Source organism: Trichosurus vulpecula, chromosome 2, assembly GCF_011100635.1.
Source record: "Trichosurus vulpecula isolate mTriVul1 chromosome 2, mTriVul1.pri, whole genome shotgun sequence".
NCBI lineage: Eukaryota > Metazoa > Chordata > Mammalia > Diprotodontia > Phalangeridae > Trichosurus > Trichosurus vulpecula.
In genome coordinates, this window is record NC_050574.1 from 30,904,113 (window position 1) to 30,919,878 (window position 15,766).

Here is a 15,766-nt window from a genome sequence, read left to right on the forward strand (position 1 = left end):
TTCCACTATGACAAAGAAAACAAAAGAAAGAGGAAAATGGGGTGGGTGAAGGAGGGAAGTGGTTTGCAGAACTTACCAACATATCACCTGAAGCTGACGGTGCCCATGGCATTGCATGTCTCTGATAAAGGGAGGACAATACATTTTCTCATTTTTCCTTTGGGACTCAACTTGGTCATAATTCTTTTTCAGTTTTATTTTTTGTAATCATTCCTTCCATTTACACTGATGCAGTTTCTTGTGTCTGTTTTTTTTTCCTGGCTTCACTTTCTTCACTGCATCAGTTCATACAAGTCTTCTCATGTGTCTCTATAGTCATAATTCCTTACGGTTCTGTAATATTCCACCACATTCATGTGCCACAATTGGGTTTAGCCATTCCCTGAATCGATGCACATTGACTTTGTCTCTGGGTCTTTACTTCTACAAAAAGTGCTACTATAAGCATTCTGATGAATAGAGTACCTTTCTTTCTATCTTTGACCCCCTTAGGGCATATGCTGAACAGTGTGGTTTCTGAGTGAAAGGGTATGTCACAATTTAGACACTATCTTAGTGTAATTGTACATTGTTTTTTAGGACTATTGGACCAATTCACAGTTCCATCAACAGTATAGTAGTGCACCTGTCTTTCCACATTGCCTCCTAACATTGACTATTCCCATCTTTACTTGAAGTCTAGAAGTGATTCTGCCTTCATTCCTTTTTTTCCCATTATTTTCCTTGAGACTCTAGATCTTTTGTTCACCCAATTGAATTTTCCTCTTATTTTGTCTAGCTCCATAAAGTATTCCTTTGGTAATTTTATTGCTATAGCTCTAAATCTGTACATTAATTTGGGTAGTATATTCATTTTTTATTATATTGGTATGGCCCATTAGCACTGAATCTCCCTCCAATTATTCCAATCATTCCTTATTTTTTTTGCGGAATGTTTGTTATGATAGACTAACTCAGATATTTTATATATTTTGTATTATTTCTATAAATTCCTCTTGGATTTTTATGTAGTTATAAAAATACCAATGATTTTTGTGGGATTTATTGTTCATCTTGCTACTTTATCAAATCTGTTGTCTATGTTAAGTTTGTGTAATGATTCTGTGTTCTCTAAGTAAATCATAATGTCATCAGTAGAGATAATTTTTTTCTCCTCTTTACCTAAGTTTATGGTTTTATTGCTTTCTCTTATTCTATTGCTATTGGTAACATTTCTAAAACTATGTCATTTATGAGAGGAGAAAGGGAACATCCTTGCTTTACTCCTATATTTACTGGAAAGCTTCTAGCATGTCCCCATAGCAAATAATGCCTGCTTTTGGACACACACACACACACACACACACACACACACACACACACACTTTTATCTTTAAAATAGCCCTTCTTTTGTAGGGTTTTCAGGCTAAATTATTGTAGTTTGTCAACAATCTTTTTTTTACTGGGATTTTATTATTTTATTTTATTTTATTTGTACATTTATTAAATTTATTTAATATATTTAGTTTTCAGCATTGATTTTCACAAGAGTTTGAATTACGAATTTTCTCCCCATTTCTACCCTCCCCCCACTCCAAGATGGCATATATTCTGGTTGCCCCGTTCCCCAGTCAGCCCTCCCTTCTGTCACCCCACTCCCCCCCATCCCTTTTCCCCTTCCTTTCTTGTAGGGCAAGATAAATTTCTATGCCCCATTGCCTGTGTATCTTATTTCCTAGTTGCATGCAAAAACTTTTTTTTGTTTGTTTTTCAACATCTGTTTTTAAAACTTTGAGTTCCAAATTCTCTCCTCTCTTCCCTCCCCATGCACCCTCCCTAAGAAGGCAAGCAATTCAACATAGGCCACATGCATATCACTATGTAAAACCCTTCCACAATACTCATGTTGTGAAAGACTATATTTTGCTCCTTCCTAACCTATCCCCCTTTATCCAATTTTCTCCCTTGACCCTGACCCTTTTCGAAAGTGTTTTTGATTACCTCCTCCCCCTATCTGCCCTCCCTTCTATCATCTCCCCTTTTTATCTTCTTCCTCCTTCTTTCCTGTGGGGTAAGATACATAATTGAGTGTGTATGGTATTCCCTTCTCAGGTCAAATCTGATGAGAGCAAGATTCACTCATTCCCCCCTCACCTGCCTTCTCTTCTCTTCCTACAGAATTGCTTTTTCTTGCCACTTTTATACGAGATAATTTACCCCATTCTATCTCTCCCTTTCTCCCTCTCTCAATGTATTCCTCTCTCATCCCTTAATTTGATTTTATTTTTTTAGATATCATCGCTTCATATTCAACTCACCCCATGCCCTTTGTCTCTCTGTCTCTCTGTCTGTCTGTCTCTCTCTCTCTCTCTTTCTCTCTCTCTTTCTCTCTCTCTCTCTCTATATATATGTATTTGTATATATATATATACACACACATACATATACACACACACACATACATACACACACATATATATGTATGTGTGTGTGTGTGTGTATATATATATATATATATATATATATATATATATATGCATATTCCTTTCAGCTACCCTAATACTGAGGTCTCATGAATCATACACATCATCTTTCCAAGTAGGAATGTAAACAAAACAGTTCAACTTGAATAAATCCCTTGTGATTTCTCTTTCTTGTTTACCTTTTCATGCTTCTCTTGATTCTTGTGTTCGAAAGTCAAATTTTCTATTTAGCTCTGGTCTTTTCACTGAGAAAGCTTGAAAGTCCTCTATTTTACTGAAAATCCATATTTTGCCTTGGAGCATGATACTCCGTTTTGCTGGGTAGGTGATTCTTGGTTTTAATCCTAGCTCCATTGACCTCCAAAATATTGTATTCCAAGCCCTTTGATCCCTTAATGTAGAAGCTGCTAGATCTTGTGTTAACCTGACTGTGTTTCCACAATACTCAAATTGTTTCTTTCTGGCTGCTTGCAGTATTTTTTCCTTGACCTGGGAGGTCTGGAATTTGGTGACAATATTCCTACGAGTTTTCTTTTTGGGATCTATTTGAGGAGGCGATCTGTGGATTCTTTCAATTTCTATTTTACCCTCTGGCTCTAGAATGTCAGGGCAGTTCTCCTTGATAATTTCTTGAAAGATGATATCTAGGCTCTTCTTTTGATCATGGCTTTCAGGTAGTCCAATAATTTTTAAATTATCTCTCCTGGATCTATTTTCCAGGTCAGTGGTTTTACCAATGAGATATTTCACATTGCCTTCCACTTTTTCATTCCTTTGATTCTGTTTTATAATATCTTGATTTCTCATAAAGTCACTAGCTTCCACTTGCTCCAATCTAATTTTTAAGGTAGTATTTTCTTCAGTGGTCTTTTGGACCTCCTTTTCCATTTGGCTAATTCTGCCTTTCAAGGCATTCTTCTCCTCATTGGCTTTTTGGAGCTCTTTTGCCATTTGAGTTAGTCTATTTTTGAAAATGTTGTTTTCTTCAGTATATTTTTCAGTATGTTTTGGGTCTCCTTTAGCAAGTCATTGACTTGTTTTTCATGGTTTCCTTGCATCATTCTCATTTCTCTTCCCAATTTTTCCTCTACTTCTCTAACTTGCTTTTCCAAATCCTTTTTGAGCTCTTCCATGGCCTGAGACCAGTTCATGTTTTTCTTGGAGGCTTTTGATGTAGGCTCTTTGACTTTGTTGACTTCTTCTGGCTGTATGTTTTGGTCTTCTTTGTCACCAAAGAAAGATTCCAAAGTCTGAGATTGAATCTGGGTCCGTTTTTGCTGCCTGGCCATATTCACAGCCAACTTAGTTGACCCTTGAGTTTTTTATTGGGGTATGGCTGCTTGTAGAGCAAAGAGTACTTTGTTCCAAGCTTGAGGGGATTCACTGTTGTTTTCAGAGCTATTTCTACACAGCCATCTCTGCCACACCAGCACTCCTCCTTCCCCAAGAACCACCAGCCTGAACCTGACTCAGATCTTAAGCAGACTCTGCACTCCTGCTCTGATCTGCCACTTAATTCCTCCCACCAGGTGGGCCTGGGCCAGAAGCAACTGCAGCTGCAGTTCTGTAGCTGCACCATCCCCGCTGCCCCCGGGATGGTGGCTGAAACTCGAACTCCTTCCACTCTGTCCCCCGCAGCTTTTCCCACTGACCTTCTCTGTTGTCTTTGGTGTTTGTGGGTTGAGAAGTCTGGTAACTGCCACAGCTCACTGATTCAGGTTGCTAGGTCCTGTTCCACGCAGCTCCTGGTCTGGTTGGCCCTGCCACCGCCCATGCTGGGCTCAGCTCTCCTCCGCTCCCAGCTCCATGGGCGATAGACCTCACCCAGCAACTATCCAGGTTATCCTGGGCTGGATGCCTGCTTCCCTCTGCTATTTTGTGGGTTCTACAGTTCTAGAATTTGTTCAGAGCCATTTTTTTATTTTTTTGGAGGGACCTGTTGGGGAGCTCACGCAAGCCCCTGCTTTCCAGCCACCATCTTGGCTCCACCCCGACTCTCAACAATCTTTTCTACAACTATTACCATAATCATGTGGCTGGGGTGTTTTATTTTCATATGATTATGCTAATTGTTTTCCTATTGTTGTTCCTTGTATCCTTAGTATAAACCCAATTTGATCATAACGATTGTAATTTTTTGGATACCTAGTCATAGTCTTTCTGCAAGGATTTAATTTAAAATGTTTGAATTGATATTCGTTAATGATATTTGTCTATAGTTCTCTTTCTTGGCTTTATCCTTCTCTAGTTTATTAGGAGTGTAATTGTCTCATAAAAGGAGTTTGGTGGAGAGAGGGGGGAGGAGCCAAGATGGCAGCTGGAAAGCAGGGACTAGCATGAGCTCCCCGCCAAGTCCCTCCAAAAACCTATAAAAAATGGCTCTGAACCAATCCTAGAACTGCAGCACCCACAAAACAGCAGAGGAAAGCAGGGCTCCAGCCCAGGACAGCCTGGATGGTCTCTGAGTGAGGTCTATCCCGCACGGAGCTGGGAGCAGAGCGGAGCCCAGCATGAGCGGCACAGACCAACCAGACCAGGAGCCGGGCAGAGTGTGCCCTAGTGCCCTGAATGAGTGAGCTGCAGCAGTTACCAGACTTCTCAACCCACAAACACCAAAGACAACAGAGAAGGTTAGTGGGAAAAGCTGCGGGAGGGGAAGGAGTTCACGCCCTGGGGTCAACGGAGGTGGGGCAGCTACAGAACTACAGCTGCAGTTGCTTCCGGCCCCAGGCCCACCTGGTGGGAGGAATTAAGTGGCGGATCAGAGCAGGAGTGAAGAGCCTGCTGAAGATCTAAGTCCAGTCTGGGTTGGGGGTTCTTGGGGAAGGAGGAGTGCTGGCACATCCCCCCAAGCTTGGAACATAGTTCTCTAAACTCTACAAGCAGTCATACCCCACTGAAAAACTCAAGGGTCAAGTTAGTTAGCTGGGAATATGGCCAGGCAGCGAAAACGCACCCAGATTCAGTCCCAGACTTTGGATTCTTTCTTTGGTGACAAAGAAGACCAAAACATACAGACAGACGAAGTTAACAGAGTCAAAGAGCCTACAACAAAAGCCTCCAAGGAAAATATGAACTGGTCTCAGGCCATGGAAGAGCTCAAAAAGGATTTGGAAAAGCAAGTTAGAGAAGTAGAGGAAAAGTTGGGAAGAGAAATGAGAATGATGCAAGGAAACCATGAAAAACAAGTCAATGATTTGCTAAAGGAGGCCCAAAAAAATACTGAAAAATATACTGAAGAAAACAACATTTTCAAACATAGACTAACTCAAATGACAAAAGAGCTCCAAAAAGCCAATGAGGAGAAGAATGCCTTGAAAGGCAGAATTAGCCAAATGGAAAAGGAGGTCCAACAGACCACTGAAGAAAATACTACCTTAAAAATTAGATTGGAGCAAGTGGAAGCTAGTGACTTTATGAGAAATCAAGATATTATAAAACAGAACCAAAGGAATGAAAAAATGGAAGGCAATGTGAAATATCTCATTGGTAAAACCACTGACCTGGAAAATAGATCCAGGAGAGATAATTTAAAGATTATTGGACTACCTGAAAGCCATGATCAAAAGAAGAGCCTAGATATCATCTTTCAAGAAATTATCAAGGAGAACTGCCCTGATACTCTAGAGCCACAGGGCAAAATAGAAATTGAAAGAATCCACAGATCGCCTCCTCAAATAGATCCCCAAAAGAAATCTCCTAGGAATACTGTCGCCAAATTCCAGAGCTCCCAGATCAAGGAAAAAATACTGCAAGCAGCCAGAAAGAAACAATTTGAGGATTGTGGAAACATAGTCAGAATAACCCAAGATCTGGCAGCTTCTACATTAAGAGATCGAAGAGCTTGGAATACAATATTCTGGAGGTCAATGGAGCTAGGATTAAAACCAAGAATCACCTACCCAGCAAAACGGAGTATCATGCTCCAAGGCAAAATATGGATTTTCAAAAAAATAGAGGACTTTCAAGCTTTCTCAGTGAAAAGACCAGAGCTGAATAGAAAATTTGACTTTCAAACACAAGAATCAAGACAAGCATGAAAAGGTAATCAAGAAAAAGAACAAGAAAAAGAAATTGCAAGGGACTTACTAAAGTTGAACTGTTTTGTTTACATTCCTACATGGAAAGATGACGTGTATGACTCATGAGACCTCAGTATTAGGGTAGCTGAAGAGAATATGCATATATATATATGTTTATGTATATATGTATAAGTGAATGTGTATGTATGTATATATGTATATGTATATATATATATATATATATATATAGAGAGAGAGAGAGAGAGAGAGAGAGAGAGAGAGAGAGAGCGGGCACAAGGTGAGTTGAAGCTGAAGGGATGATATCTGAAAGAAATAAAATCAAATTAAGAGATGAGAGAGGAATATATTGAGAGAGGGATATAGGGAGAGATAGAATGGGGTAAATTATCTCACATAAAAGTGGTAAGAAAAAGCAGTTCTGTAGGAAGAGAAGAGAAGGCAGGTGAGGGGGGAATGAGTGAATCTTGCTCTCATCAGATTTGACCTGAGAAGGGTATACCATACATACTCAATTGGGTATCTTACCCCTCAGGAAAGAAGAAGGAAGAAGATAAAAAAAGGGGGGATGATAGAAGGGAGGGCAGATGGGGGTGGAGGTAATCAAAAACAAATACTTTCAAAAGGGGACCGGGTCAAGGGAGAAAATTCAGTAAAGGGGGATACGTTAGGAAGGAGCAAAATGTAGTTAGTCTTTCACAACATGAGTATTGTGGAAGGGTTATACATAATGATACATATGTGGCCTATGTTGAATTGCTTGCCTTCTTAGGGAGGGTGGGTGGGAAGGGAAGAGGGGAAAGAATTTGGAGCTCAAAGTTTTAAAAACAGATGTTCAAAAACAAACAAAAAAGAGTTTTTGTATGCAACTAGAAAATAAGATACACAGGCAATGGGGCATAGAAATTTATCTTGCCCTACAAGAAAGGAAGGGGAAAGGGGATGGGAGGGGAGTGGGGTGACAGAAGGGAGGGCTGACTGGGGAACAGGGCAACCAGAATATAGGCCATCTTGGAGTTGGGGGCAGGGTAGAAATGGGGAGAAAATTCGTAATTCAAACTCTTGTGAAAATCAACGTTGAAAACTAAATATATTAAATAAAAAAAAAAGAAAAAGAAAAAAAAGGAGTTCGGTAATATGTTTTCTTCCTCAATTTTAAGACTAATTTAAGTTGTATAGAAATTAATGTTATTGTTTGCCATTTAAATCCCCTCACAATCTAGTTCTGTAGGGCAGCAAGGTGGCACAGTGCATAGAGTACCAGGCCTGGCGTCAGGAAGACCTGAGTTCAAATCCTACCTTAGATACTTACTAGCTATGTGACCCTGGGCAAGTCATTTTACCCTGTTTGCTTCAGTTTCCTCATCTGTAAAATGCACTGGAGAAGGAAATGCAAACCATCTTGGTCAGACATAACTGAAAACAACTGAACAACAAAGAAACAACAAAGCTAGCTTCAACCTATTTTTCCAGATTTTCCAGATTTATTTAACATCATTGTGTTTCGCTCAGTCTCTGTTCCAGTCAAAACTTAATATCTTTTGTCATTCTTGTATAATATCCCAGCTCCATGCCTTTGCATAGGATGTGCCCATGCCTAGAACACCCTCTCTCCTCCATCTTACCTCAAAGAATCCCCAGCTCTTTATAAGACTCAGCTCAGGGGTCACCTTCACAAAGCCTATTCCAATCTCCGCAGCAGCCAGTTCCCTCTACCTCCCCCTGGAAATTACTTTTATTCACTTTGAATATACTTTATATTTATTTATCCACATACATGTTGCCCCTTCTGCCCAGTAGTATGTAGTTCCTTGAGAAGAGCAATTGTTTTGTTTTTTTTGCCTTGGTGCTGTTAATACCTGGTGCATTGTGGGAGATGGGGTGGGGGTGGGGAGAGAAGCTGGGACTGTTATTTCATCGATAGAAGGAGATTCGGAGTGAAGAAAGTCCTCCCACCTGTGCACCGACCCCTAATTTGTCTCTGGAGTTGTCAGGGGCATTGAGGGGGTCAAGTGCCTTGTCCAGGGTCACACAGGCAGCTTGTGTCGGAGGAGCAACTTTTAACCCAGGCACTCCTGTCTCTAAGGATGGTTGCCCAGGGCCCAGAAGGACTTAATACATCCTCGCTGGCTGAAGGAGACCCCACATGTGTATTTGATTTCCAGAGGAGAGAGTTTGAAGGCTGAGACACAGCCTTGGGGAACAGCCACGCTGAAGGGCTGCAAGAAGGAAGGAGAACCAGCGAAGGAGGCAAATGAGAAGCAGACAGAGGTCAACGGATGACCAGGAGAAGCCAGAAGAGGAGACAATGTCAAGGGGACGCAAATTGAGGTCAGACACTCCAGGAAGGATCAGCAAGATTAGGCCTGAGAGGCTCATTCAGTTTAGCCCTTTGAAGGTTATTTGTTAATCTTGGAGATGTCAGGTTTAGGCCACTGACAGGACAGAAGGTAGACGGCAGGGGGTTAAATAACTAAGAGAATGGGAATTTGTGGTCAAGCAGCTTGGAGGTGAGAAAACCAGGGTTGAAATCCTGCTTCTGGCGCTAGTTATCTGACCACAGGCAAGTCATTTCTCCCCTCTGAGCCTCAGTTTTCTCATCTGTGAAATGGGAATGATGAGAAAATATGGAGTACTTGCCTCCCAAAGCATCAGTGAGACAGTACAAGTCAAGTGGTGGGCAAACTTAAAGCATTGCACGTGTCTTGTTACATGCATATTTCGAATTAACAGTATTAACGAAGAAGGCGATGAGAAACTAGAGGCAGCTACGCAGGCTGCTCATTCCAGAAGTGCGCTCTCTGAACGCTCACCTTCCTCCCTTGGTGTTCAGCCAGAGGTGGAATAACATCATAGAAAAAGGACTGAGGAAACCCTGCTGCTGGTGCAGCTCAGCTATTGCCCACCATGGTCTAGCAAATACTCATATGCTTAGACCATGGATTACAAGTCAGAGAAGTTAGGGACCTCGGGTGCTTATGGAGTCATAGGCTTGGAGCCAGGAGGAACATTTAGAGATCAAAGCCCAGCGCCTTCATTTCAGAGAGGACAAAACCAGTTGAGGAGGTGCAGGGGATGAAGGAGATTGCCCAGCTCGCTCACACAGGTAGTAAGAAGCAAAGCTGGAAATTCAAATCGAGTTCTTCGGATGCTAAATTCAGTGCTTTTTTCATCGTGGTGTGATGATATAGGAAAAGACAAAATCCTCCGCCTGGTTCTGAAGGCCTTCCACGGGCTAGCTAACTTACCTTTCTTGCTCACTCCCAATCCCTCCCCCTTCATTCTGGCCATGGCACATGAGCTGTTCTCTCCCCTCCCTGCTCCCACCAAGCTGGTGTGTTGGTAAGCAAAATGGGCTCCTTAGCACTTAGTTCAACCAAGTGCCCTTGAATAGTTTGGCTTTTGTTCCCTTTGAGTAATTTAGTGTATTTCATTGAGCCTTACTAGGTGCTAAGCCCCAGGCCCAAACCCCTATTAGGTGTAAAACCTTAGTGGGTGTGGATTGGCAACTAAGGTGGGGCCCAAGGTGGGGCTAACTCCAGGGAGGGCCTAGTTTACATGTCTGGGAGAGCAAAAGCTCTTAGACCACATGGGTTTAAGTCGCCTCTTTGTGACGATTCTAGGTCATGTGGGTGAGTCCCATGTGTGACTCACCCCTGACCGCTAAAAAAAGATATAAAACCAGGGGTTGGCCTCCTCTTCCTTGGAGCTCCTACCTACAGCAGTGGTGGCGCGTGACTCTGGGCCAGCCCTTGTTCTGAGCTCCCGGGCTGAACCTAGATGTTGGTAACTATGAATCTGTATTTGGTCTGTCTGTTGATGTTTGTGATTTGTTTGTAATTTGCTCTGAAGTTCAGTGTGCTGGTCTCTTCCCCTGAACTAAGTGAATGATATTTGTGTGCTGAATTAAAGTAAGCTTGTCAACCCCTTCACCTTGCTTTCCTTAGTTAAGCAGATCAAAAGAACCTGTTCTGTTGGTAGCTTTCTGGGTGCTGGCTGTGGGTGGATCTTACACCCCCACAGAAGCTGCTAGCTGGATTGTGGAAACAGCTGGCACATGGGTCTGGTCTCTAGCCTAGAGCCCGAGTGGCCTTGCTGGTAGAGGGTCTGCATTGGAGCCTGTCTGTACCATCTTCTTTTTCTAAATTGCCATTCAACAAGCATTTATTAAGTGTTTGTTGTGTGCCAGGCTAAATGCTGGGCATACAAATCAAAGCAAAAACACAGTGCCCACCCTCAGTGATCTCACTTTCCTGCAAGGGAGTTAACACTCACAAAATCAGGCATACATGATCTGTACAATGGAAATGGCAGAGAATCTTAAAGGCAGAGGGGTTGGGAAAGGTCTCTTGCAGAAGGTGGGATCTGAGCTGAGTCTGGAAGGAAGCCATGGAAGCCAGGAGGGAAGGGCATTCCAGGAGTGGAGACGGGTGTCCTGTGTAAGGAACAGTGGAAAGGCCAGGACCCCTGAATCACAGAGCCTGGAGAAGGGAGTGGTGGGAGAGGACCAGGAAGGGAGCAGGGACCAGGCTGTGAGGCAGAGAATAGGGAGCCACCCCAAGGTAGCCCAGCTAATAACGCAGTGGGAGCCGGGATGCAGACCCTCAGTCCTCTAACTGCCTACCCAGTGCTCTCATTTATATCTCTGTAGGGCACATTGCTGCACATCTGTCCACTCGTATCATTCTCTCCTTAGGTCTTAGGGATGACCATTCTCCCACCAGCCCAACCATGAGGGCAGCCGCCATTCTGCGCCCCCCAACCCATCCATCCTTCCACAGGGCAAGCACATGAGGGGCTTCTTTGTGGCTAAGCTGATTTTCAGGAGGCCAGAGCACGTGCTCCAGGATACCCCAGATCTGGGTCCCGAGTCGCAAACCTCTCCTGTTTATGCTTCCCATATATGCCAGAACAAAGCTGATGCGCTGCTTTCCCCACAGGACAGACCGCAATGGTGCCAACAGTCCCACTGACTTTCCCTCTCAATGGGCTGGCAAGCCTCACTCTCCCTGGAATTATTCATGGGATCCTGATGCCGGAGCTTGGGAGTTGAATCAAAGTTTAATCACCGCAGTTTATTGTGAACAGTAATATTAAATCCTCCCGTAGAACTTGATACGTTGTAAATACATGATTTGCATCTTAATTCGAGAAAACGAGCAAGTGTGTTGATGAAGGCTGGGGTTAGCCCGTATATCAGCGTATCAAAACAAAAGGCGACTCCCCTCAACCAGGAAAAGGTTTATGTGGATTGGGTGACAAGGGGGATTTCCTAAAAAGCCCTGGTTTGTTTAATTTGGGCTTAGTCACACCAGTCAGCTTTTATGGTATTTCGTGTTGCTGACTTGCTGTGATTTCTTTTATTAATCACAGTAAACAGAGTGAAGAGGGACCATTACTAAGCACCTGAACCAATTCTAAATCATGACAAGAGTAAGGATGTTAAATAAATATGTCTCTTTTCTCTTGGCACCCTGCAGGCCAAATTAATATTGAATTTCATGTTTCAGTGCATGTTTTGCTCTTGACTTCTCAGTTCTTTGAAGTCGGTTCCAAATTCCCTCTACAGAAGTTACAACGGACCCCTTTTGCCTAAATAATCTGAAATCTCTACTCTGTCAGAGGTCCAAAGCCCAAGGATCATGGATATGTTATTGTTTGGATTCATGCTTTGCAGGCACTGGAAGCAAATTAATATGTATGTTAAATATCATGAAAGCTGCTAATGCCCAGCATGAGATTTTCCTTTCCATGTAATATTGTCAGTCTTTATATCTGCCATCTTGATTCAGGGTGGGGCAGGGGAGAATATAAGTATTCACCTTAAGTAAAACCTTATCAAGCAGCCCCAAGCTTGACAATTTTACAGGTGGACAGAGGTCTGTTGAAAATAGGGAGCATCCTATGAGTGTCTTCTATGGGTGGTACATTATTTTGCAAAGAAAGGAAAAGGGATTTCTTTTGCAAGTTTACTTTCTCCACTTTCCCCTCGCCACTTTCTAGGAGCACTGACTTTTCCTCTTGCGGTGTGCGTGTGTGTGTGTGTGCGCGCGCGCGCTTGCGTGCGTGTCTTGCCCTGTGAGTGTTGGTTATGGTCAGGTACTCCTAGAGGAGGAAAGATGGAGGCCTCTGCTGTGTCTGGGGGTGGGAGTGAAGGAAGCTTCTCAAACTGAAATTGCTACGGAACCAGGGCCTCTCTGGAAGTGCTGTTTTTAGGGTGTGCTTGTACCTGTCATCTCCAGCACAGAATTTTTGAAATGGCCTTACTCCTATAATATAAAGTGCTAGGAAATGCATTTCAACATTACAAGGATTTGTGGCTTTTCCCTCAATAATGCCCCTTTCCAAGGTAGGAGACAGTCTTCAAGAGTTGCTGTGACTAAGAAATTCACCACCATATCTATGACCAATCTGGTGATGAGCCTCTCAAAATTAGCCAGGCTGGTCTTTAGGTGATAGACACAGGCCATTCTTTTGAGTTTGGTAGGACCCAACAGCTCATTCTTTGCCAAGGTAGCCCCAGTGAAGCATCAGGGCAGATCTTGGGTCGAGTATGGGGACAGCACCCTCTGTCAAAGGAAGGGGTTGGACCAGACAAGCTTTCAGAAGTCCTAGGAATGGGCTAGAGTCTGGGTTGAAATCCTACCCTGATCTTTGGTTTCTGAGTGACCCCTGGACCAATCACCTCCCCCTCTCTGACCCTCTGACTCCTTGTTTGTAAAATGGGTATCATTAACCTGGGGTGCCACCCTTTAAGGCATTTGTGAAGATAAAATGTTTCAAATATCTTTGAAAACCTGAACTTAGTGTAGGCCTTCTGTCATCATCGTTATATTGTCATTCCTGTGGTCCTGTGATGTGAGTTTCCTGGGCTAATAGGAAGATGCCCTGACCAGGAATTTGTGTGTGGCACCTTAGAGCCCTGCAGGCCTTCCACCTTCCTAGGGGTAGAGAGAAGGAGGATCTGACCTTGAGCACCACCTCTCATCACAGCCTAGTCTGTCCCATGCTTTTCTCTGGAGTACTGAGTGTTATTCTGGGTGCCATGGTTTGTGAAAGACTGAGGAGTGTTCAGAGGAGGGCAATCAGGGCTCTAGAGGACCTTGAGGCCATCTCATATGAGGATCAATTGAAGGAACTGGAGGCTTAGGCCTGGATGAGAGAAGATTCCAGGGAGTCACAATTGCTGTCTTCCACCATTTGAAAAACCATCAAGAAGGGATTAAATTCATTGTGCTTGGCCCTAGAAGGAAGCACTGGGAGTGATGGGAGGAGTCACAAAGGGATGAATCTGTGCATGATTTCAGCACGTAGAGTTCTCCCTTCCAACTGACTTTCCCCAGTGCAGTTTCTCTACATCGTGGGTCAGCATAAGAAATTAAATGACAATTCTGGGGGAGTTTTGTGGAAGCCGCTCTTGTGTTTGTCCTTCATTTTCGAAGAGGACCCTGGCATCAGGGAAATGATGATATGACTTGTAGTTGACTTTGATTTGAGTGAGGGAGGGCCGTGCAAGGTCACCAGCCTCACTTTCTCCTCCAGAGCCATCTGGGTGCAGTGGCCTGATATTCACCAGGACGACTGGAGATGGCCCAGGATGCAATGAGCCCTTTCAGTCTGTTCAGGTTCTCACTCTGAGTGAGGTAACCCCCATTCAATGAACAGGCCTCTTAAAGAAGTGAGTCAAGGGATGGCCCCTTGTGGAAGCCACAGGTGACACATGAAGGCCAGCAGATGACACAAAAAAGTTTAGAAACTCAGAAATGCATAAAATATATGTAAAATATTGTATAACCTCAACCCAATTTTCACAATAAGGTGCTGTAAACACCCCATAAAAGAACAAGAAAACATTCAGACTTCTCTGGTACGAAGGAAGGGCCAAAAAATTTTACCCAAATTTCCCAGATCTCAGGGGTGCCATGTCCCTAAACCCTGTGATGTGGAAGGGGTAACTGTAGAGCTATCCCCAAGTGAAATGGGCTGCTTCTGGCTGTGGCAGGTTCCCACCTTTGGAGGTCTTCAAGCAGAGGCTGGACCACCCCTTATAGGGGAATTATAGTAGAGATTCCTTTCATAGATGAGTTGGACCAGACAGCCATTGGGGTCCCTCGCAACCCCCAGAGTCTGTGATTCTTCTGGGAAATAACATGTAATCTTCTGTCCCGGGGCAGGGGGATATACTTGGGGGGCAAAGTCAAGGATGCTATAAGATTTCCAAAGAGTTTTATATTTCTTTATCTGCAGAATGGGTTCACAGTTTTACATTGAATTTCACAAGCTTTCATGAGGGAAGTAGGGTTATAAAATGGCTAGCAAGCTAGCCTTGGACTCTGGAAGACCAGAATTCAAGGCCCCGCTCTGATAGTTATCAGCCCTGGACAAATCATTTTACTGCTCGGGACCCTGACCCACCCTCTAAATGGCTTGACTGTTGCTGATCTCCTTGAGTAGAGGGAGTTTCCTCATTGGACTTTCCCTATACTGATGAAATCACAGGTTTGATTTAAAGAAAGTGAAAAGGATAGGGACACAGGCTGGTTCTCTTAGTTTCATTCATATTGGAAACTCCCAGGTGAGGAGGTTGCCAACCACTGCCGGTTGGCCCCTCCTCTATAACTTATGGTCTTTTAGTGTCCTTGAGCACAAAGGTTGTAAGTTGATCTGCTCGGGGTCATAGAGCTAGTATTGGGTAGAGGTGGACCTTGAACTCAGGTCTTCCTAGCTCAGAGGCCAACTTTCCAACCATTATGACACACAGACTCTCCGCATCTGGACTCCTGTGTTTAAAAAAATGACGAGATAAGATTCATAGTGAGTTGGCAGATGCTCATTGTCATAACTTCAACTACTTTTAAAAATCACAAAATTAGAAGTTCTCATGCTATTCAGTAAGATAGAGAGGAGGGGTTTCTGCTCTCTCCTCACCCCCATGGCCGGAGGAAGAGATTTCAAGGTTTCATGAAAAGAATTCAAAGGGAGGAACAGGAGAGTACTGTCTTGGGATCTGTACAATACAATAAAACATTTGTTAAGTGCCTCCTATATGCAAGGCACTGTGCTAAGTGTTGGGGATATAGGAAAGAAAAAAAAGACAATCTCTGCCTTCAAGAAACCTACAGTCTAATGGGGAAAGACATTACACAAAACAAAAGAGGAAGAGGGGGAGAAGGTATCCTTATGGGGGCATGATGATGGTGGAGTGGGAACCAGAGAGTGAGCTGACGGGAGATGAAAAACTGGCTGAGCTTCTCTATGGAGGGA